The sequence below is a fragment of the Corvus hawaiiensis genome, chromosome 18, assembly GCF_020740725.1.
Source record: "Corvus hawaiiensis isolate bCorHaw1 chromosome 18, bCorHaw1.pri.cur, whole genome shotgun sequence".
Taxonomy (NCBI): Eukaryota; Metazoa; Chordata; class Aves; order Passeriformes; family Corvidae; genus Corvus; species Corvus hawaiiensis.
In genome coordinates, this window is record NC_063230.1 from 15,190,402 (window position 1) to 15,213,456 (window position 23,055).

At 38.5% G+C, this 23,055-nt stretch overlaps 1 long non-coding RNA gene across 1 annotated transcript in view; it reads right to left on the minus strand.

The window, feature by feature from the left end:
* The window catches only part of LOC125335241, a 208,245-nt gene that overhangs the window by 105,784 nt on the left and 79,406 nt on the right, over positions 1-23,055 (minus strand). The window contains exon 3 of the long non-coding RNA XR_007207391.1: positions 18,272-18,329. This is a non-coding gene — a long non-coding RNA (uncharacterized LOC125335241). The remainder of the gene's footprint in view (positions 1-18,271; positions 18,330-23,055) is intronic.

Here is a 23,055-nt window from a genome sequence, read left to right on the forward strand (position 1 = left end):
AATGAGATGAACAAGGGCTCATCTACATTACAAAGTTTTACTGCTTTAATTAATCCAAAAACATAATTAAAGCTGTGAAGTCTTTCTAGTGTGAATGCAATTTTGCTGGTTAAATGAACAAGCACTTGGAGCTCACTATGTTTCAGATATACCATTTACCCATCTGACTGTACCCTATTTTAATATGCCGAGTTTTCTTCTACAGACAATTCTGGCTACCAATCTAAATTTCACAGAGAAGTTTCATACCACAGAAGAGTGCTGAAATCACACAAGTCTTTTAGATGATCAAAAACAGAATAATTCATATTATTATTTATAATGTTCCTAGTTCTGTTGAAGTCATGTAACTTGTATGGGTCATTTCCTCTCACTCAGTATATAAATATTCAGATTTTTTTCCTGCTGAGCACTGAGGTACTAAACAAAGCAGTGAAAGTAATTTTGAGACTAAAAAGACAACTGGTATTCACATAAAAGTCACAAAGAATTTTATATTACTGGAAAATTTGGCAGAGAATCTTTCTGTTCCTTTGCATTCACTTCCCAACTGATCTGTATCAAATATCCATCCACAACAAATATACAATTATCCCTGCCTTTTCTCTCCTTGTCCTCATCCATTTATGTTTTAGCTGGGATCACTATAACAACATCTGCAGGATCTGAATGACCTCAGAATTTGGAGACCCAGATTCCCAAAAGGACTCCTGGGCCTTCAGCTGACTACGGCTGCAACTGATTTTACTCAATGTTTCACAGCAGCTTTCCCGAGTGAAAGCACTCAAAGGAGCCTCAATGGAACAGCATCAGTCAGGACTCCCAGCTGACATCCAGGAAATAAAACAGGATGCCACTCATGTGAGAGCTCAGCATATCCAGTGGCTGGGCATTGGCTTGGACTTCGTTCAGTGCTGGTGCATTAGGACTCAGCTGCCAATGCCAATGCACCTGTTACACCACTGTGATCCTGCAGACTTGTGGTTAACAGGAAGAAACTGTCAAATAACAGGCACACTGAGTCTTCCATCTCTGATTAGGACTGGGTGACCTTCTCCCTTGCAGAACTGAATGCATAATCAGCCGAGCATTTGGTATCTCTTCCCTCCTGGGCCCCTGTGGCATATGAGGCTCTACTAGATAAGAGCACTCAGCTGTCATGTTCTGCTGTAAAAAAACCAGTCTCCTGCTCTTCAGGTACTGAGCAGTATTGATGGATGTCAATCAGTTTCCACAAGACTGCAGCATGGCTAAGGGGAGATTGTGCTTTTGCGTTCATGTTCACGTGGGAAGATGAAAGCTGCCAGCACTCCGGAAAAATTCATCTGCACTTCACACAATCTGGGTTTCACATACTATGCTTAGTATCACATCAAAATTCCATTCTGATTTGCTTTCTACTGACATTAAATTAGGCAGCTTTTAAAAAGTTGTCTCTCTAAATATATCAATATATAGACAAACAGATGAACACACAGGAGCACGGATACGCTCTTGAAAATGGAAGGACAAAGCAACTCCTCTGTGAAGTCACCCACAATTTGTAATCAATGACACCGTATGTCACATCAACTGCTTCATGCCGAGTATTCCTAAGGAAATACAAAGACTTCATCTAAGAAAACTTTATCGAGGCAGAGGACATTCAGCAGTCTAAGTAAGCTAATTTAAGCAATGAAGAACAAATAATTTCTCACTTCTAACACAATTTTGAAGATTGTTTATGCTGACAATATGTACTGAACCATAATGAGATGCTTAGAGCTTTTTGTTATAGCACAGTATATTCAGAAATTGAAATTTATAAACAAAGTATATTAAGAATCAATGCATGCATAGTCGCCAACAACCGTGTAGAGACAGCAAAAAACTACAGATTTAAGCAGCACCTTGACCAGAAACTGCTCTTCCCTCAAAGAAAAGGGGAGAGGTACAACACAGTTCTCTTTGGAGAACATGGAAATTACAGAAATGTTTAACTCAAACCTATTTTAATTCATCTCAGTACTTATTATTGAGTTACTAGAAGTATGCTTTGAAAAATTCAAATGTATATTCAGTTTGAAATATAGTTTATTTTGCAGCAATCTAAATATTTCATTCTGCACTAAGAAAATCAATTATTGCTGAAACATGGTTTCAAAAAAATTAAGTCTCTGCTATTTGACTGCTTATTCCAACTTGAGAGAGAAGTTTTTTTGTCAAACTCAGCTCTGTCTGGATTCTCTTCAGCCCAGCCTTAACAAACACACTTGGAATGATGACAAAAATGAAACATACCCTGCTATGTGGCAGTTGTAACTCACGCAGAACTATCTGAGAGTGTAAATAGATGCTTTTAGGAGTTGCAGGCAGATGAATAAAAATAGACGAAAAACTTTCTCAAAATTCAGTCTCCCACCTCCGCTGTATTTTTCAGTGTTTCTAAAACCTTTTCCCAAGGTTGGAATAGGTCAAAATTATTATCTTCAATTATTTGATGTGCCTAAAATTGTGATATAGCAAAGCAATTAAGTGTGACTAAAGAGTCAAATTAGTGATACCACCAGCTTCGGTGGGGACGTGAGCCAATGCCTGGAGATGAGCATTGTGCTCCAGTCCTTACCGTGGGCCCAATTATGGTGTCTGCTCATCAGTGAGCAGGACTCTGCCTCAGCCTTCAGTAGGAGCCTCATTACACGGAATGAGGAAAGTTAATTGGCATGTGGCTCCACTTCCACAAAATGAAGGTTTTGAAAAGGTCTGTTTTGCACATTACAGCAAAGTCAAGGTCTTTCAAAGGTTTTTGTGACTGTGTAGATGAAAGGATAGACAGAAGGAAAATCCAGCCTGAGACATGAGTGCTCAGGGTTTGAGGTTACGCTGTCTCTGACTCAGATGGGTTTCCTCAAACAGAGGCTCTCCGCATCATCCTCCAATTTTCTTCAATTTGGCACAGATCTATCTGGTTTTCACCAGAAATCCCATCCTTGAGCAGAGAGGCCTCTTTGATTCTAAACTTTCAGAACATATCTATGTTCCCACAAGAAACTAAAAAACCTCCTCATCAACATTTTAAAGTGAGGAAGGTTCCAAGAAACGCTTCAGAAGTGGACAGCGAAGCAGTAAATTAACACAGGATGGTATGAACTCACTAAAATGATATGTGGCACTGCCATAAATCAGCACAAGCTGATTTAAGGAACATAATCATTAGGATGAACCCTGGACTAAGTATAGCATCTGTGTTTTACACACAACTGGTGCCACAAATGACAGAACACCAAACAATAACATCACTATCTTCTGTGGGGAATAAACAACAAAGTAACATGAGTTTCAAAAGCTCAGAAACTTTGCCCAAGACCATTCAGAGTGTTTCATTAAATATACAGTCATGAAATGGCACTTGCTTGTGTTTAAAAAAAAATTGCAATATTAGTACACTAACATTACCAAGCTCAGGAAAAAAAACAGTGAAGAAAAGTGTCAACTTTCAAAAATTTTTCCTTGGCTTCCCTGTAAATTTTTATTTAAAAAGCCCTGCTAGCCTGTATTCTTTAGTTTCTCTGTGGCTGCTAAGACAAATAGCTCTCTCTTTATAAACTTAAATAAGTAATTGAATTAGATAACAAAATTTCTTCCGTAAGCCCCAAAATTGGGCCCATTTCCATCCTAAGTATTACTGCCAGAACTGAGAAAGGTTATCAGTGTACTTGAAGGATGCAGGGCCATTGGAAGTAGATTTTTCTCATGTAACTAATCTTTCTCTGTAGTCAAAAACCAGAGATAGACACTGCCATCCCACAGCATTTTCATCTGTCTCAGAAATCAGTTCACTCTCTGGTGTCAGCTTTTCCCCAGATTCTGACTGCAGGAGTGAATGCATTAATGTATTAGGTTTAGAAATTGAAATATTGTAAAATGTAATCATAAAATATGGTAGAAAATAAGTCTGGAAATCCCATCAAGTCACACAGTCTATCCTTTTTCCAAGAGAAGTTTGAACTCTCTATTCCTTGACACAGGCTTAACAAAGAATTATTTAGAAAATTCTGTGATTTGAAATTCTACTTTCTTCCTAAGCCATGTGGTCTCATACTTCCCTTTAACTGACAAGCTGAGACAGCTAAAGCAGCTAATACGCTTTAATTGACTTAGGGTTGGCAATTCTCCAAAATAATGAGGAAAAGCTCAGAAAAAAACATTCCTTTGCCCTCTTCCTTGAATATAAATCTAAGAGACAAAATTCAATGAAGATTTATTACGTGTACACAAGGAAGTTGGTGCCCTCTTATCTTAAAAGCACTGGTGAAATTTAATTCCTCAAAACAGCTTTGAAAATCCCCATCTAAAAGAATGAGAGTTGCCTGTTCATTAAAGGAACCGTTCATTATAACAATATTGATTGTGTATTAACTTAATCCCCACACTTACATTCAATTGGAACTTGTTAAACACCCTTTGGTGTGAACGACAAACATCAATGAGGTTTTCAAGCGAGAGGCCCAGGCAAAGCTGCTGGGATAGACCAGATATCCACCACCATGCAGAGCATTCCAGACTAAAAGGTAAATGCACGAAATACTTTATCACAGAAGCTCAATGAAACCACAAGTTCTAAGAAGCTTAAGACGTTGCCTGAGGAGAGCTTAACCAAGAAAGCAAGGTGGAAATGCACAGTGGAGGATTAGTCACTTATGCAATGTATTATAAAAATTGCTATTTAATATCAAGCTGGCCCCAACCTTTAAACATTCCATCTACAACATTTCCTACAGAAATGTGAGTTTCAACTCCTGGTCCTTCATGGTTTGTTTTGATCTAATCTTGTATCTTGGCTCACCGACATCACAGCATTGTATCGTTCAAACTATTTCTTTTATGTAGCACATATTGTCCCTTCCACAATGTTTTTCTGTAAAGTCATGAAATTATGCATTGCATTGGTTTTAGGAGTAATATGCATTAAGCATAAAGATAAAATAACTGGAATGTCAGTCATTATTTAGCTGCTTTTCCCCTTTGCGCAAGTCTGAAACCCAATACACAAATTAGCAATGCAATAGCAAAAAAAAAAGTGAAATAGTTTTAATAAATTATTCTGAAAGATATTAGATAGAGGTCAATTCCCAATTCTTTTGAACTCCATCACAGAACTCTCATTTAATTTTCTGGGAATAGAATTTGGCCCCAATCGCTTATAAAATGGGATTAAACTTCTGGCGTTCTTCCCAGAACCTGAAATGAAAGTACACCAATGAAAATCTGCAGAGTCATGAAACAGAGCTTCCTAAAGAAGGGAAAGCCTTACATGTAGCTTTATGAAACAGATTTTTTAGTTCCTTAGATTGCCACCTTCAACACCTTAATCTTATCCTGTTATTCATAAATTGATTAAAATGCCTGAAGTCAGAATCAATTTCTTGAACTTGACTTGAATCAGTGGGTTTTCCACATTTAAATGTTTTTCAGCATGCATTTAAAATTGAAGAGTATGAGCAGCTATCATTTCTGTAAGACCATAGTAAAGGTCAAACATTTATTAGATTGCAAGTGACATGAATACATACTGAATTCTTATTAGAGAAGGTCCATCACGGTATCATTTTCTTGGAGAGTAATAGGTCAGCTGTCAAATCTATCACCATGTCTGCCTCTGTTTTCCTACTGTCAAGCCAGGACCAAAGAGAACAGAAGGAATTCAAGGAAATACACATCTCAAAAGCACCGATTTGACAGTTTTAATTAAAGACACAAATCCAAGCATATGGAAATCCATTACCTGGAAATCCTAGAGTTGATTCTTCATTCTACACTGACTTAAAGAAATCTAATTTGAATATAGGACTGCACAAGCCATTTGCATTCTTACGTAACTACCAACTCAAGAAATTACTTAACCCAAAACATGTGGAAGGCTAGATTTCTGCTGGGGCTGGCTTCCTACGCTAGAGAATTAAAGAATCACCCTCATGGCATGACATCCTGTCCTTAATTGGAAGACGTTACTGAAAGGCATTACGCTTTCTACTCCAGGGCTGAGACAGCTGAGCATGGAAGTGTCAGTGACAGGCAGAGCTCTGGCTCCAATTCACCTTCACACTCACAGAGAAAGAGTTGCAGGACGGTCCAGGTATCTCAGCCCACACCCTGCTCACAGTCGAGTACTTCTCTAGACCTGACATTTACCATTTGCATGATAAATATTCAGTAAATGCTGAGGTGAGGATCAGGTGTGCTGACTCCTTCTAGGAGACATGGATGCACTAAACCCTCTCTGACAGGTGGGTACCTCAATGCATCACAGTATTTGGTTAATAGATTAGTATATACTTCTAAAAAAAGTATTTAAAATGTGAGAAATGCATTAAAATGGAAAACGTAGTGAAAAGAAAGACATATTTTGCCTAATGTAGTCACGCTTCTGGTTTTAAATGTCACTGAGAGCTACCCAACTTACTTGTGTTTTATGTATTTGTGCATGTTGGTTTAAGAAGATCATAAAATTGCACAAGTGGAAAATATATCATTTTAACTGCAGAGGGCAAGTCAAGCAAGGGAAGAAAAAGAATAAGGAGGAAGTTACTCCTGCGTTGCTTGTCATTAGGAGGCAACTGCACATTTTTATTAAACCAGGCCAAGACGCAGAAAAGCTTACAAGTTAACAATCCATTATTAAAAGAAAAAGGCTGGGGGGAGGGAGGGAGGGAGGGTAGGAGAGAGAAGAGAGAGAAAGGAGGCACAAAAACATCTAAGAATCAATAAAGAATGAAAATACAGGGCAACCAGGGAAAATCAGGAATAATTTCTATAAACTTCTCTAATTTTACACCCAGGATAATTTAGTGATAGTCTGTGCCACAGGCATGATAGTTAAAAAATACGAAAGCAATGAAAACAGTCAACATTCACAGAAAAATAAACTCATGTTGTTTAAAGAGGCCTCTCTCTTCTATTATACTGTTTGATAAATGGGTATTTCTGGTAATCACTGCCCCAAAATCAACTGTGTTCTAATGTCTTCAGTGGAACAACACTGATTTCTACCAAGAGAGACAGAGGGAGCCTTCCTATCTGTAACAGAACTGAACAAAGCTCCTTCCTCTGAATTCACACATCCAAACCCAAATCCAGGTCCTGGGTTTTGCAACTCAGATTCCACCATGAATACACACGTTTTTAGTAGCAAGTATTCCAAATTCTTTGATATAATTTCACAAATTATGCAATGATGATTCACTGGGAATATACACTGTGTCACATTGCTTCGCAGCACCCAGACTCCAAAGTGTTGATAGTGATAAACCTTATAAAGAACTTCCAAAAGCTGCGCTAAAATGAGATGTTAAGTGCATTTTGGTTGAGAGGGGAGGAAGAGATACAGTTTTGCCACTTGATAAAAAAAGTCTCCCCACATAGGACAGTGCTTAACTGAGACTAGAGAAACCATTTTAAGAGATCATAGTCACAATTCACAGAACACAAGCTGAATACATGAAGTTTTAAATTATAGGAATGAAGAAAAGTTTTCATGAGATGAATGAAAGTTCTAAAGATGCAGATAAATTTATTTTCTGTATTTTTTTTTTAAGTATGAACATGTAGGAAAGTTTTTGACCTGAATAATTTCTCATACTGGTCTAAAATATATTTGTCAGGGATTCAGCTTCCACAGGTAGAGTAAAACTGATAAAACACTAATAATATGACACAATTAAGGAGGGAGAATAGACAATCCTAGCAGCATACATGTAATTGCAGCAGTATCTCCTTCCCCTGAAGGACTCTGCTAGTACCCACAAAGAAGATGAGAACACGAGTAATTATTTTTTTAGCTGTTAGATGTAGCATGTTTGGCATCCTCCAGCTTTTACCCAATCATGTAAGGCCACTAAAAACTTCTGCATGTAGTGCACATTAATATTATGTATTTAGGAAAAGCTTTTCCTAGTTTTAGCTGCTTCCTAAAAGATTGTAGAAGACTGTATCATGTATTTAAAAATCCATTATTAACTTCATATTAGCATTTTGAGTCTCTAAGGAAGCAGATGTTGTTGCAGGTTACCCACAAAGAGTCTACTTTCAGTAATGAGGAGTGGAACTCTGACATCTGTCAACTGAGTAAATTCCACTGTTTTGCAAATATTGATCAAACAATCATGGCTAATAATACAAGTCTAAGTGAATTAGACAAATGTTCCCACATGGCCATTAATTTAATACCCAGCCTAAATTAGCTTCTTTTGTAAAGCAAAACCCTTTTAAGGAAGATAAATTGTTCAGTGACATCAATGTCCATTTCAATTATGGCTTTATTCTGGTGGAGCCTGTTCTGCACAATACACCTGCTGTTCACCTGGTTGTGCTGTAAGAAAATACAGTGGCAACCACATGACACTAACCTTGAACATTTATTTCCCATTTCTCTAGCATATGGGATAGCTGATGTAAATGACACACAAGAAGTAATTACTTTTCTTTGTAGCAGCCCACACCATCAGCTGAGTTGAAATCACCATTATTAGGAAATACATTGATTTAATTCACCTTAGCACAACTGTGTTTCCGAACTGCACTGGAGATAAGAGCTGCCACCTGAACATGAACTAGGCGAAGATGGGGAGCCAGAATGCACCAAAAGGATACTTGCAAATGGGCAGAAAACACTTCTTAAAACCCAAATAATTATCTCTCCAAAGAAATTCATGCATCACTCTCCACCCTGCTTCACTGGAGACAAAACTGCCTGAGGTTCAGCTCTACTGGCCTCAATAGGGCAAGAAGGGAAGGTTGGGAGGGGTGAAATTGGTCCCACTTAGAGAAGCAGGCAACACTTCTCAACTCTGCTCTCTCTTCAGGTCTGAAGTACTGCTCAGTGAAGTATGGGAGCAGTTCCCCTCTGGCTTCTGTGGACTTTCGAAAGCCTGATGTGGAATATGTAATGCCTTTTTATTTCTGTATTTTAGTCTTTATTGGCAGCAGTTCATTAGTTTTGAGAGACTAGAAAGGCTCCTTAAAATGAATCTCAACCAAAGTGTCATTTAATTGCAAGCAGTTTATTTCAAAATGTTTCAGTTAAAATAAACTGGGGTTTTTTTGTAAACATCATTACATTTCAAACTCAATTTTGTGACAAAATGACTATTTACTTTCTCTCCTCTTTTAGGTAAGAGTATTTTCCTTGATACATTCTAGTAGCTTTTAGTGGATGGAAAGAAACACCTGAATAGGTAGTTATTCAAAATTATAAGTACTTTTTCCCCCACAAGAAAGACAGCTGCTGTTTAAATGATCTTGTCTCACATGGGGAAAGAAAAAGCTTTACCACACTTCCGTACAAATATGGGCTGCCCACAGGACACAAACAGAGCACAGCATGAGCCTCAAAGCCCTGCTGTGACATTATGCAAAAGCAAACAGTAAAAAAGGAAGAGGTTATAGAGGCAAATTGGTGTTGCATTTAGAGGTTAATAAAGACCTTTTTTGAAGAGAGGGTCAGCTTTATGGGATATTCAGGTGGCTAACTCAATAGAAATCCCTAAATGACTTTAAAATCTCCTACATGGTGTTCATTCAATTTCAAGAACTGTGATGTTATCAGGACAATGAAACAAGTCATATTTATAGTTTCTTTTTCTCCAACTGCTTTGTGTCTTTCTCTGTACTTGACCCCATTTTGAAATGACACAGTCCAAGGATACATTTGAATTAGTGAGAAGAGAGAATCCCAGAACATCCTGAGTTGGAAGGGATCCACAAGGATCATCATATTCCACCTCTCGGACCACCCCAACAATCAAACCGTGTGCCTGAGAGCATTGTCCAAACACTCCACATCCCTTCCCCTCCCAGACCACGGACGACGCTAAATTATTATCATTTTTAACACTACAACCCAGCTACCCCCTTGGAGTGACCGAGACTTATCCTTCTAGCAATACATTTCCTGTTAACTGTCATCTCTCAGCTGAGGGCACGTCACCTGTCACCTCAGTCTGGGGCTGCTCTGCTTGCAGCTCCTTCTTGTGTCAGTCCTGAGCAAGCCACATAACACACAACACCTCTGCTTCTGCCTTCTATTTATTACAGACACCTGAATCCAACTTGCAGTGTTGTTGCAAGAAAAATTTACCAGAAGTTCTACAGCATGATTGTGAATTATTGATGGCCACCCTGGGGCTGGCCAGAAAATGGAGCATCTCCTCCATGACTCATTCCAAAGTTTACTTTCATTCTGACTCCAAATGAAAGCCAATGAATCATAATGAATGGTACAAATTCGTGTAAACATTTCCTTATAGTAAGCATGTTCCTATGAATCATTTAAATGAAAGTATTTTCAGGAAAAGATGGATCATTTTGTAAACAGTTGTTATCTGGGAAACAGGTGATGACGGGAAGGCTGATTTACGATCACACACATTCAGATCATGCAGAACTGGATGAAACAGTTGCTTCTCCAGAGTGCCAATCTCAGGAAAAATTATTCAAATGAAAATTATGCCCCATATGGCTTTTAAAAGATTTACTTTTCATTTCTCGTAGGCATCACTGCAGAAACCCCTCTCCCTCACTGCCCGCCCATACTCATCACCCCAAACACAGATCCCCTGATTAATCACTATTGCTTCCTGACCAATAGAAGATTTAAGACATACAGCACTGGTGAGGTTTTCTTCACCAGTGCTGATTTAAGACATACAGCACTGGTGAGGAATTTATTTTCAGGCAATAATTTTTTTTCTTTTGAACTTTTTAAACCTTCAATGCACTAAAGCACTTTAGATGTATGAACTTCTTTATATCTCTAAAATTGAGATGACTGTGCTAATCACCAATTTAATATTTAATCTGAATGAAGGATTATTTAATAGTTGGTGTAAGGAATGGTGTATAGACAAATGTTCTCTTTTGGATAGCTTCTTTGGGCTCCATTACTGTTTTTCTTTTCTCTGAACTGGGTCACTCCCTGACTCATTAATTGTCTTCTGAGATTTGACCCATTTTTCTGAGTAGTCCTCTAAGACCTCTCAAAAAAGGGATGAAAGCAGTCCAAATTGCTGGTATGGGTTTTTTAAGGTTGCCTGAATAATCTGAGCAGTTATCTGAATAATCAGGAAGAAGTGAATCAAGTCTCACAGTATGAAAGCCCACAGGGGAAGACGGTCAAAGCTTAGTCTTGGGGGGAAGTTCAAAAGACATTGAGCTGTCTTTTGGATGGAGGTGGTCAGCTTCCTGCAGTTCTGTCCAGGCCCGGCATGGGAAAGGGGGCACAAACACCCACATTTATGCATTTCACCATGTGTAGATAGAGGTAAGAACTCCAAAGTCTTTTTTGATGTAAAGTTGCCATAACACTGTCATTCCTCAGAGTACAAAGAATCCAAGAGAAATAGCAGCCTGGCAAAACAAACACACTAATACTCTTAATTCTGAAAACTGACTGCTGCAGTTTATATACTTAGTTTCTGTTTAATATCACCAGTGAATAGTAGGCTGAAAAGAAAATTCAAAAGGGGTAATTTTCTTTGATTAAGTGAATTGTCAAAAGTAAATCAGGATAACTGAAGAAATTGAAAAGGCCAAATAACATCACTAGTTTGTTAACATGGGAAATACTTTGCGGTGTCCTCTCCTGGGGCATGTTGCACTCATTATGGATTAGCTGCTTATTGGATAAATTATATGTCTAAGTTTATCCAAATTTTCTTTCATCCATAAATTCATCATTACAACAAATTATATATATTACAGGAAGTATTTTGTGGGATTTTTTTACCACTAACTCAATTGAACACCAAGACAGCCATTTCTTAGTGCTTTTACCTAGCTGACATGGGTAAACATCACTTTTAAAATTCCACTGTGATATTTGCAAGAAAATATATCTGCTCTTTCAGAAATGAGACCTCATGTCCTGAGACAGCTAGACAGATATAGATGCAAACAAGGAATCTGAGTCACTGAGAAATAGAAAAAAACAATTCAATACCAGGAAAAGGTCTCTATTTGTGGGACAAGAAAATGCTGGTTTGAGATATGTAAAATGATACAGTCATACATTCTCAGGGCTTTACGTTTAAAACATTAAGCCTAGAAGATTCAAGATCCAATTCAGTGTCTCTTCCTTTATTTTTCCTTTTCTAAGAAAGCTACATTTCCTGCCACAATTTCAGTTTACTGGCATTTGTCTCACTGTCGTAAAACAAAATTTTCCACATGCTCTTTCTCCTTTTTTTATGAGCAAACATTTCATTGTCTCAGTACCAGGTTCAAGTCTAGTGCAAATTCAAAAACATCAGCTGGATGACTCAACAGCAGCCAAATGAAGTAAGAATCTTCTATCAGACACTCCTTTCCCCAGAGACAATGTAATAAGTAAAAGCTTTTTCTGACTGCAGACATTTTATCACCTGATTGAATTTGGAAAAATACAGATGGTTGTACACATTGAATGCCTCATAAGAATGTGTGCTAAAACCAAACTGGAAATGCTTGTTCACTGTAATTACTTACATATGTAAATATATCAGTCTTGTCTCTCAGTCCTCAAAGGCCCGTTCTAGAAATTGAAACAATTTTAGTTACCACTTCTTTGTTTCCTACAGGCTACTGCTAAGCTGGCTGGAATCAAGAGTTTAAACTGTACAACTGTTGGGAGCTGGCTCAGCAACAGACATAATTTCAGCAATGTTTTTGTGTTAATTAGTATTTAGAATTAAACACATCACTACTAACACCACACTATGATTGGTCCCCAGAATGATGCTTAGGGCTGTATTTATTTTATAATAGGACAAAAAAATAAAGTAAAAGTGTCTCCTGACAAGTTAGTGTAGCCGAGTAGTCCAGATTTGTGGGATATTTGTTCAACATGAATAACAAAAAGCACATAGCAATGAGTTTTGTAGGACCCTGGGATTAGGAATGGGGAATATCCAGAGATATTCTAGAACTGTGTCTATGTCTAGAACTGACCAGACCAATTGTCCAGCTCTGCAGTGGAACAAGGGTAGCAACAATCATGAAATCACAGCTGTACTGTTTCTGTGGTAAAATGTATTTCGTTGCCTTAGTGAAACAATTACATTTGGCAGCTGATGCACTTGCCTCTAAGAAATATTAGAAATGCCACCACAATCATTAAGAAAAGTTCATGATCAAATGACATATCAGTTTATAGCAACATCTGTTTTGGGGAGGAATTGGGGGAGTGATGGAAGGGAAAAATAAGAGAGCTACCTCACACATATGCAATAAATTTCTGCTTGCAAAAGCAATTTGTAGAGTCGCTGGGAAAGCCAGACCAGCATTGGGAGTCACTGCATGAAATACCACTCCAAGGTGACACCACATGATTTTCCCGTTCAGTTTTCAGAAGAACTCTGTGTTCTACAGCCTAATTCCCCCAAAACAAGTTCCTGAAAATGTAACTTTGGGGTGGGCGGGGTGGTCTGCTCCATGTCAGTCCCATTTGGAAGCTGTTCTGAAAAATCCGTTGCCTTCCTTCTCCCTTCAAACTGGGGGGAGAAGGCTTTGCCCAGCTCCCTTTTCTGGGGAGAAGCCCCAGAGAGTAGCTCCGAGAGGGAGCATCACTGCCTCAAACAGAAGCAAAAGCGGCGCAGGCACGGGAGCAGCTGCCAGGGCAATGCTGTTGTGGTCTGCTACCCTGTTCTGGAGAGGAGCCAGGCAAAAACAGCTTCCTGAGATCCAAACCCCAGGCACAACTGATTGGGAACCTCTGCAAGCTAATTCTATATATGAACAGCTAATTTTAATATATGAACAAAGCAACTTGAAAATTTAATGTGATGTACATCACAATGGGGCACAGATACCTAATGAAAGTAGCAGGAATAAAAAAGATTTGTAGCAATGTGAGTATCTCACTGGTTCAGAAAGTACATTAATCACCACTGTGGTAAAGTGAGAGTAAGGAGACATTCATGTGAGCTTGCACAAAGCATTTTCCACCTGAAACAAAGAGAAGTGCATATGTTGGAGCATTTTCCCAAGCAATACAAGAAGAGTACACCTCAGGCTCTCATTTATGCACCTTGTGTCATGGTAAAAAAAAAAAAAAAAAACAATGCTAATTGCATATGTTTTCAAAAATACTCTAAATTACTCTATTAAAATAAAGATATGCCTCACGAAACAGCTCCTGTCATGCATATTAATAGAGTAACAGAACTCCATTGCGTTTACTATTTCCTATTTCTATGTGAAATCTCTGCAATGGCTGTGTGTACAAGCTGATCATGGGCACTTGTCCTGCCAGAATCTCAGAAAATAAAAAGAAAAGAAAAGAAAAGAAAAGAAAAGAAAAGAAAAGAAAAGAAAAGAAAAGAAAAGAAAAGAAAAGAAAAGAAAAGAAAAGAAAAGAAAAGAAAAGAAAAGAAAAGAAAAGAAAAGAAAAGAAAAGAAAAGAAAAGAAAAGAAAAGGAAGAGGACGAAAATATCATTAAGGTTCATTACTAATGAAAATCAGACCTGTGACACCAACCCTTGCCAGCATTCCTGAAGGCAAAACGAATGAGGCAGCTTCTAATGCATGATCTGGTGACAGAGTAAAGAAAACCCAGATGAGAAGAGGTCCTAGCCAAGATCTCCATTCTAAGATTTTACAAAAGAGGACGTTAGAGAGCAGCATCCAGGATAGCATCAGCAGCACTGAGGAGCAGCTTCTCTGAGGAAAGGTAAAATCAACAGTATTAATAATAATTGCAGGTTTTGAACTTTAATAGAGGTAAGAATTCTTCAGCTTCATCTGGGATTTGAGTCAGAAGCTCAAATTAAGAGAGCAGCGACCTCACAAATGAAACAAACCCAAACTTCAGAATACCTGTGTGTCCTGGAGAGTTATAGCCATCTGTGAGATATATTAAATTAGCTGTATCAGGTACTTGATGCTCATAAGAAATACCTTCTCTGAAATGAATCAAAATGCAAGAAGTCATTGTCCCTTTTGCCCTTGACAGTGACCAGTGATAACAGACATGACACAGGAATCCCCAAAGGTGTGGAAAAACAGCAGGAACTGTTAATCTTGCAATGTCGACTGTAACACTGTACAAGTGCACACTGTGTAAGCAACCAGTACCCCTAACCTCACCTGGTTTTAGCAAGAGCTCACAGCTACTTCCTTATCCGTACAATGAAAATGAATTTCTTTTGACCCCAGCAACCAGTCACTGAAACTCACTCTCCCACTGAGCACTGCCTTATTGAGAAGACACGAGGAAAACCAACAGCCGTGTATGAGAGTTAAAATCTAAATATATAGATATAATGTAAATTCTTTACCTAACGATCTTTACAACTCTAGGACTCACTTAAAATGAAATTTAGGACACAAGAACCCTCATATAAGCCTCTCCTCCCTCTCATTTGTAATGGAAACAGGTATTGCCTTCAACTGCGTGAGCATGTGAGCAAAAATTATGGAATTGTAAACTGCTAGGAATAATAAAAGTCATTCTTACAAACTGATTTTTGCTGACATCCAACGAAGAAATAACAAATATATCTTAGAGATTGTTCAGCCACTAATGCAAGTTTGTGCACAGAACAGGCTGCAGTTCGCAGCTATAAAATGGTGCTCTTTTAACCATACTGGGGAGACTAATTCAATTCAGTAGAAGAGAAACAGTCAGTGTAAAAGTTATGTTCATAAATGGCATAAATCTGAACTTTTCAGGACAAAGGCTTGATATGTCTTTATGTCTTCCTTGCCCCTCCTTCTCCAACAGAAAGAACATTTTCTTCTGTAAATTTCTTTAATCCACTGAGAGTGAAAATTAACACCTCTAGACCGTCATTAACAGTAGCATTTTGAAACACTAAAAAAAATTCCATTTGTTTCAGTCTGTGCTTTAAAGTCCCCCAAAATAGGAATTGTTCCCAAAGGTGCAATCACAAGTATTTCATCAGAACACAGTTAGCAGTCACAAAGATTCACAGCCAACAGAGTAGATACCAACCTCAAGAATGCTTACACCTGTGAATTTGCATCAGTGCTTACTTGGCTAAAGGGAAGAAACACTCAAATTCCTCCAAGAATAGTTTTTTAAAAAATCCTGCATCGTGTTTGCTGTAAATTAAATTCTAAATAAGTCATCAAAGAATGGCAAGAAGGCAACATCAGCTAGGTAGGTGGCTACGAGCCAAGAGTGTCTGACATAAGCTCCATCTTCAGAAGCCTTGTCTGGAACTAAATTGTGCAAGACACTTGTTTAATTTTAGAAAAGCTGTTCAATGTCACTAAGACAGACAGTGGCTGTGATGGTGTTCTGTGCTTGGCTTTTTTCCCAAGAGATTTTTCCAGGATCGAAGTGCCTGTGAGCAGTGGTGGCCAGAAATAAACATTACACAGAAACCCGAATTAGAGAAGCCAAGGAAGATGAAAGAGTTGGGCTGGAGGCTGGTGCTGTGTGGGGTTCCCTGCAGGAGGGCCAGGCTGTGGCAGCGGGTGGACACCATCCCCTCCAGCTCACCTTGGAGAAGAGCATGAGCTGGAAACAAATCTTCTGGTTTTCAGTGAAGAGCTGTGTCAATTAAAATAAACTTCATAATGAGAGAAATTCAGATAGAATGTGTCATCCCATTTTCCTTGAAATATAAAGATTAAAAAGGAGAAATAATTAGACAAAATAAGCTAGTCTGCAAATGAAGGGAACAACTGGTAACTAAATATCTGCCTATAAAAAGGCATACTAAAGCATACTGGAGTGTAAATAGACGTTTGGGCAATATGAAAGCTGCGTGGTTAAAAAGGAGCAAAGTACTTTAACTTGTATCAAAAAAATGCTAATAAGCAAAATGACATTGAGAAATTAGAGCAGTGGAAAGAGAGCACATCACAGGCAATTTAAAATGTAAATTCCCTGCAAGAAATGCAAGTAAACCCTGCAGATACTCCAAAGGCAATCAGAGAGCAAAACCAAACTTACAAAAGCCATAGACAAGAACCTCAAATGTTCAGCACATACATATAAATCCTCATATCTATAAATACTGCTGCATGGCATTCTAATATTTCATAATGCCTGATCTGAAAACAGACATGTAGTGCGTGGCACAATGGGTGCGAATTTTATGTCCTACAGCCAAAAGATCTGGAGTGCAGCTGTACAGAACACTTACTCCAGTGTCTCCCAGTTACCCACAGATGAGCTGACCTGACAGACCTTGGTGTCTGAAGAGAGGTAAGACTACCAGGAACTGAGATTCCTAGGAATTACACAATTTATGCTAGGATCCATCCAGCTACTCTTTCTTAGTGAACCAACACACCTAACCATGTTCCTCGCTTTGCTGCAACCCTGCTGAGGAGGGGAGCACTGCTCTTCCTGTTGGACAGAGCACGATATCCATGCTGCAGTCACAGCAAAGACTGTTGAACACACACCTGAGCTGATCCGGGAGCTGGTGGCAGTAAATCTGTAGCAGGATGTGAATTGCACATATTAAATATCCAAGTATTTCCCAGATAAATTTGGACCATCCAAACGAATTCAGTTCCAATATGTTGCACTGAAAGGTTCTGTAAATGCTAAGTGAACACTTGCACAGAAGCTCATAAGCTCCAGTCAGAACATGGCTCGTGTGCAGGATCCAGGCATCTTATCCTGCAATCCAGGAAAATTTCCTGAACTTCAACCACCGCATTTCAGTCTAACCTCATTTCTTTAAGTATCTCTACTCCAAACTGCAGAAGCCTAGGTAGACTATCTGGACCTCACTGCACTCTTGCTGTATACATCATTTAAATGACATTGAGAACTCTGAGTCCTTGATCTTCTGTTTTCTAAAGGACATAAAGAAGTGAAAGGAAATTTTCTAGCACAGTTCTGCCATGCAGTGAGGAGGTCACTGAGCCTCTATATTTTCAGTTGTGAAGCAATTACAGTTTATAATTCTCTGTTGAAGTGCAAAATTACACAGACAAAAGCAAACACAAAGAATGCTAATTTGTGGGTGTGCATCAGAAATGAATCATTCCACAGTCATCGCCCCCTCTACATCTTATATTAAATTACTAAAATAACACTGACAATATTCATTAATCTAATTGTTCAACTTACATGCTTACTGTATTTAACCCTGGGAATGATGCAGAATAAATGCCATGCCTGCAAAGTTTCCATTTTCCTGGTATAAACTACCACAGCATGAGACTGTCATACAACTACAGATCTTTTTTTCCTTCTAGACTTCAGCTGAACTTCATATCCCCACAGGGGAGAAGAGTGGTAAAAAATACTGGAGTAGGGAGTCTTGTACTCACCAGGTACAGCTGAACCAGTGTGGAGGAAATGTTGCTGTGGGCAGGCAAATGATTATTCCTGCAAAAAACAAAAGGTAGAAAATATTTTCTTTCCTCTGTTTCCTGTTCCCTTATCTATTTCAACACAGCTGTGAACAGCTCCAAATTTAAGATGTCATATTTGACTTCTAAAATACAGTGTGTTGTTCTATACAGCTGGCTTCAGCTGAAGGACTGGGAGACACTGGGCTGTCCAGTGGGGTGGCACTTTACAGAAGCATCTGCATGCTATTCATTTTATCCTTGCGTTATTTTAACTTCTTTGTGGAAGAAAACATCCCTTTGCTTTGAACTCCTGTGTTGCCAGGTGAAAAATCTCTTAGCCTGTAGCTGCAATTTGCAGTAGCAGTTACACAAGCCAATGGCATATTTGTCACCCAATATTCAGCAGAAATTCTAACATGGAAAAACAAAACCAGTGCTTTTTAAGGACCAGAAACACTGACAGATCTCTTTGGTTGATTGGCTTTGGCCACTGCTCTCAGTCTCCAGCTATTATGAACATCCCCTTCTACCTTTTCTTCTCTGTCCTTCTGCTTTCCCATCTCTGCAGCTGTTTAATTCTCAACATTTACACTGGTAGAGGAAATTAATTTTTTAATTATTTATGTTTTGGCAGTTGGATGAGCGAAATTCAGTGCTGCTTGGGAGTAAAACTTTGATTCTCTGGGCAGTTCTTCATTTGTTTATTATAGATACTAATTATGAACAGGAATACCTGCTGAGTCACTACAGGGACCAATCTCATGGGGTATAGAAAAGAGGTTAAATAGTTTTATCTCATCCACCAGCATTGAAAAGTAAATCAGGCTCCCCTCTACACAAGGTTTGCAGAGTCAGCAGGGCTCCTTTTGCTGTGGAGGGGAACCAGAGGCTCTGGATTTGAAAGAGGCAGGGTAGGATTATGTGTGCAATCTTTACAAGAAAAAAAATACCAAACAAGGAAAGAAAACCAGGGTGATTTGGTCCGAGTGCAAGGTAGCTCCTTCTAGAGGTAAGTGTAGGAGCACAGGATGCAGCCACCTGAGGGCTGTGCAGGATTTAACAGTGTGAGTGGCAGAGATTCGTGAATATTTCTCTCCTTCCATCCTTCCTGCAGGGATGGAACCCTGACCCTGAGAGCTGTGGCCCTGTCTGCCCTGTTCTCTCTTTTTCCACTTGGTAACTGTGAGAAGCAAGACTTAGAATACATTATTCACATCTCAGACCACACAGTAACTGCATAAATGACATTTATCACTATTATCTAAACTGATGGCTGGGAAACCAAGAGGTATGTATGTAAAACTGAATACATCCATCCATCCATGCATACATATACTTATATAAAATGTCTGTGGGTGGGTAAATTGGCTATATAAACATTTGAAGCAAAAATTACCATTTCTGATTCCTTTAAATCTCATCCACACTTTCTTTACCTTTATATCCATAATGTCTTTCTGAAGAAACCCATAAAGAAGGCAATTTATTCTTCAATAAGGCTTGAAAACCCCTAAAAGTGAGGCAATTAACAAAATTATATCAAAATTGGATGACAAAGAACTTGAGTAACTGTTAAAAAGTGAACTAGAACTAGGTTAATACAAGAAAAAACTAATTGTCACTTAGATACTGGACTAGAATTAAGAAGATTTAATGAAATTCTCAAGACCTCCACAGATATAAAGAATGACCTATGGACAATCACTGTGTCTGAAGTTCCCTTTATGAAATAAGGATGGCAATGATACTGACTCTTACTTTGAGGCTGTCTTGTCTGCTTAATTGTAAGAACAGAGTGAAAGGTGAGTCATTCTTTGTAAATTGAGCCTCAAGCATTCCTCATTCTCCAAAAAGTTAGAGAATATCATTGAAAGGGTCTAGTATACTGCAAGTTACCAGCACATAAAGAGGAAAGTCACACCAAATTATAGTTAATAAATAAATCTAAAGGACAAAATTGTAAAGACAGATTTTATTCCCAAACTATGTCTTGAAAAATGTTTGGAAAATGCAGGCTGCCCAGAAGGCATTTGCTGTATTGCAGGGATAGTCATTTGTCCAGATGGCAGAGGAAGTTACTGGGGGCATGAATTTGATTCTAACTCATAAGGAGAAGCTAAGTAAGAATTTGGAAGTAGAAAGAAATTTGGGAGGGGAATCAGGAAATGTCTGAGTTCTCTATTTCATGAGAACAATGACATTCAGCAGATTCACAGAGACAGTAGGCTGGATCTTTTGAGAAGACATTCTAAGGGAAAAAGAAGTGTAGAAGAACTGGCAGCTATTAAAACAGACTCTATTAAAAACACAAAGGCAAAGGAGTCTGCCACAGAGGGAAAACACTTGGCATGACTCTTTAAAGAACTTACAGATCTAAAAGGAACATGGCATAAAAGAGAAATGGACAGATATTATAGAACTAGACAGGTATACAATCAGAAAAACAAAGGTTAAAAGGGAGTTATTGCTGGCAAGGAATATCAGAGATAACAGGAAAAAGGTACTTTCAGTCCCATGAGATAGAAAAGGTAGAGATTATCTAAAGAAACTGAGAGCAAATGTGAGACAACAGAGAAGACAGAAGGATTCAAGTTATTTACTATCTCACTTTCCCACAAAGACCCAGGTATTTTTTGTGCTCATTTCAACAGAAAAACAGCCTAAAGACCAGAACCAGGAACAGCTTACATGTTCAGATACACAGAGAACCTGAAGGAATTTATCCTAGACTTGTTGAGAAACTAGTCAAAGCAACGCTAGGACCAGCAGTAATTCTGTGTGATGACTCAGTGTCTTCAGACAGCAGGACTTCAAAAACGTTTAAAGTGCTAAGTGCTCACTATATTAAACTGCTACTTCATATTTATAAAAATTAGATTCTTGTTCTCTTCTTGGTTTATCCTCTGTAAGTACGCAGGAGAGTGCTTGGCAATGGCCATTGTTCAGTCTCAATGTGCTGAAAATTCAGTAATTCTGTGCTGTATTGGTTCCTTCAAAATATTGTCCAAGGGAATAATTCCTGCTACAAGCAATGGTGTATGTCTTTGTCAGATTTACAGCCATTTAGGGAAAGAAACACGCACCAGAAAGTTGTGTAATTACATGAAGTGATATCAGCACAGAGCCATTTCTCTCCTTCATTATCTATATTCTAAAAATTGGACAGTTATCAGTTAATAAATTCTAACTGCAGCTCGAGTCTAGCACTTTATAAACATTTACAAAAACCTATCAGTACAGAAAGGTAATCACACCTTGCATTTTAAATCATCTCTGAGGACATATCCTGTGTTCCTTGAAAGGATGGACCCTCAGATCATTACAGTTCAGCAGTTACAGAAATCACAGCAGTGTGGGCAGTGTCTGTGTCTTAATTCCCAGCCATGGACACAACAGCTTCACTCATCACAGATGAAGCGGCACAGGGAATAGTGAACAGGTACTTGGAGCTGAAAACTGCAAGAAAGTAAATTTCACCAAGAACGTTTCATTATTTTCTTTCTCCTGCTTGCCTGTTGTACTTTTACTTCTGCCTGTAAACCTTCAGGCACAACACCTCGGTAGAGTTTCTAAATATCAGTGCAAGATAACATGCACCTGGTGTTTATTACTGTAAATGTAACATCAATTAGATGCATCACAAGGGAGGATAATTACCTAGATTTAGCGGAAAAAATCTGCTCTGTATGAATATTTGAACATATTGATGGCCCCACGTTTTCCCAGTTTGTGGGAAGAGATGAGAGGTTGTCTTAGGTTTTTTTAAAGACAGTATTTTATTACAACTCAGCACTCTTCCTCTGGAAAAAAAAATAGGGAAAAAATGGTTTAACAGCACAGTTCCCTTTGCAAGTTGACATCAAGATACTCTTAATAAAGATAGTAGTTTATTCCCTTAACTTCTCACTGTGGCATTTACTCGATAAAACTCCACATAACTAAATCAAAAGATCAATATGTGACCCTATGAATTTATAGCCACCAAGGCATCCCCAATATTCATATATATGGTCCTAGACATAATCTATGTACTTATACTGCAGCTTGGAAGAGAATATATAAATAATTCAGAATTCTATGCATATATCCCATTGCAGAGACACACCAAACAGAAATTGCTTTGCACCCATCCTCATCCGTAGGGTTTGAGCCACATGGGAGGTTGCAGGACAACGTGAGTAAATGTTTGGATGGTGCATTATGTGCCCTGTTTTACCTCTAATAGGCACCTGTAGCCGCAGCCGTACTGAAATCTAGTAAACTATTTTCCTGGATAATCCCACACCTGCAAATGAATTTTAGACAACTGCAACTTTCATTTTCAATACGTTTCTAAGTACTGAAAATTGGATTTGAATGCACCTTAAGCACTCCAAAACTGGATAGCCACTGGACTCCAAATTTATTTCTAAAATTCCTTGTGACTTCCAAGTGAATCACATGCTGGTTTGAGTCTTGAGGCCAATGCTGCATAAACCAGTAACTTTCTGCTCATCTTCTGTATTTACACCTTGGAGCTAGGGAAAATACAGAGGAAATTGCACCCAGACGTGTAGATGATTTATAGTGCCTTGGGCCAAGCGATACGATTTATGCACTATGTCCTACATAGCCCAGCCCAGAGGCTCTGCATAACACTTTGATGAGGATTTAATTTACTTCCTGTAGTGATAGTGTAGTCTGTCATACCAGAATTTAAGTACATTAAACAGCAACACCATAAAACTTCTCATTTTCATTCATAAGTCAGAAGTAATTCC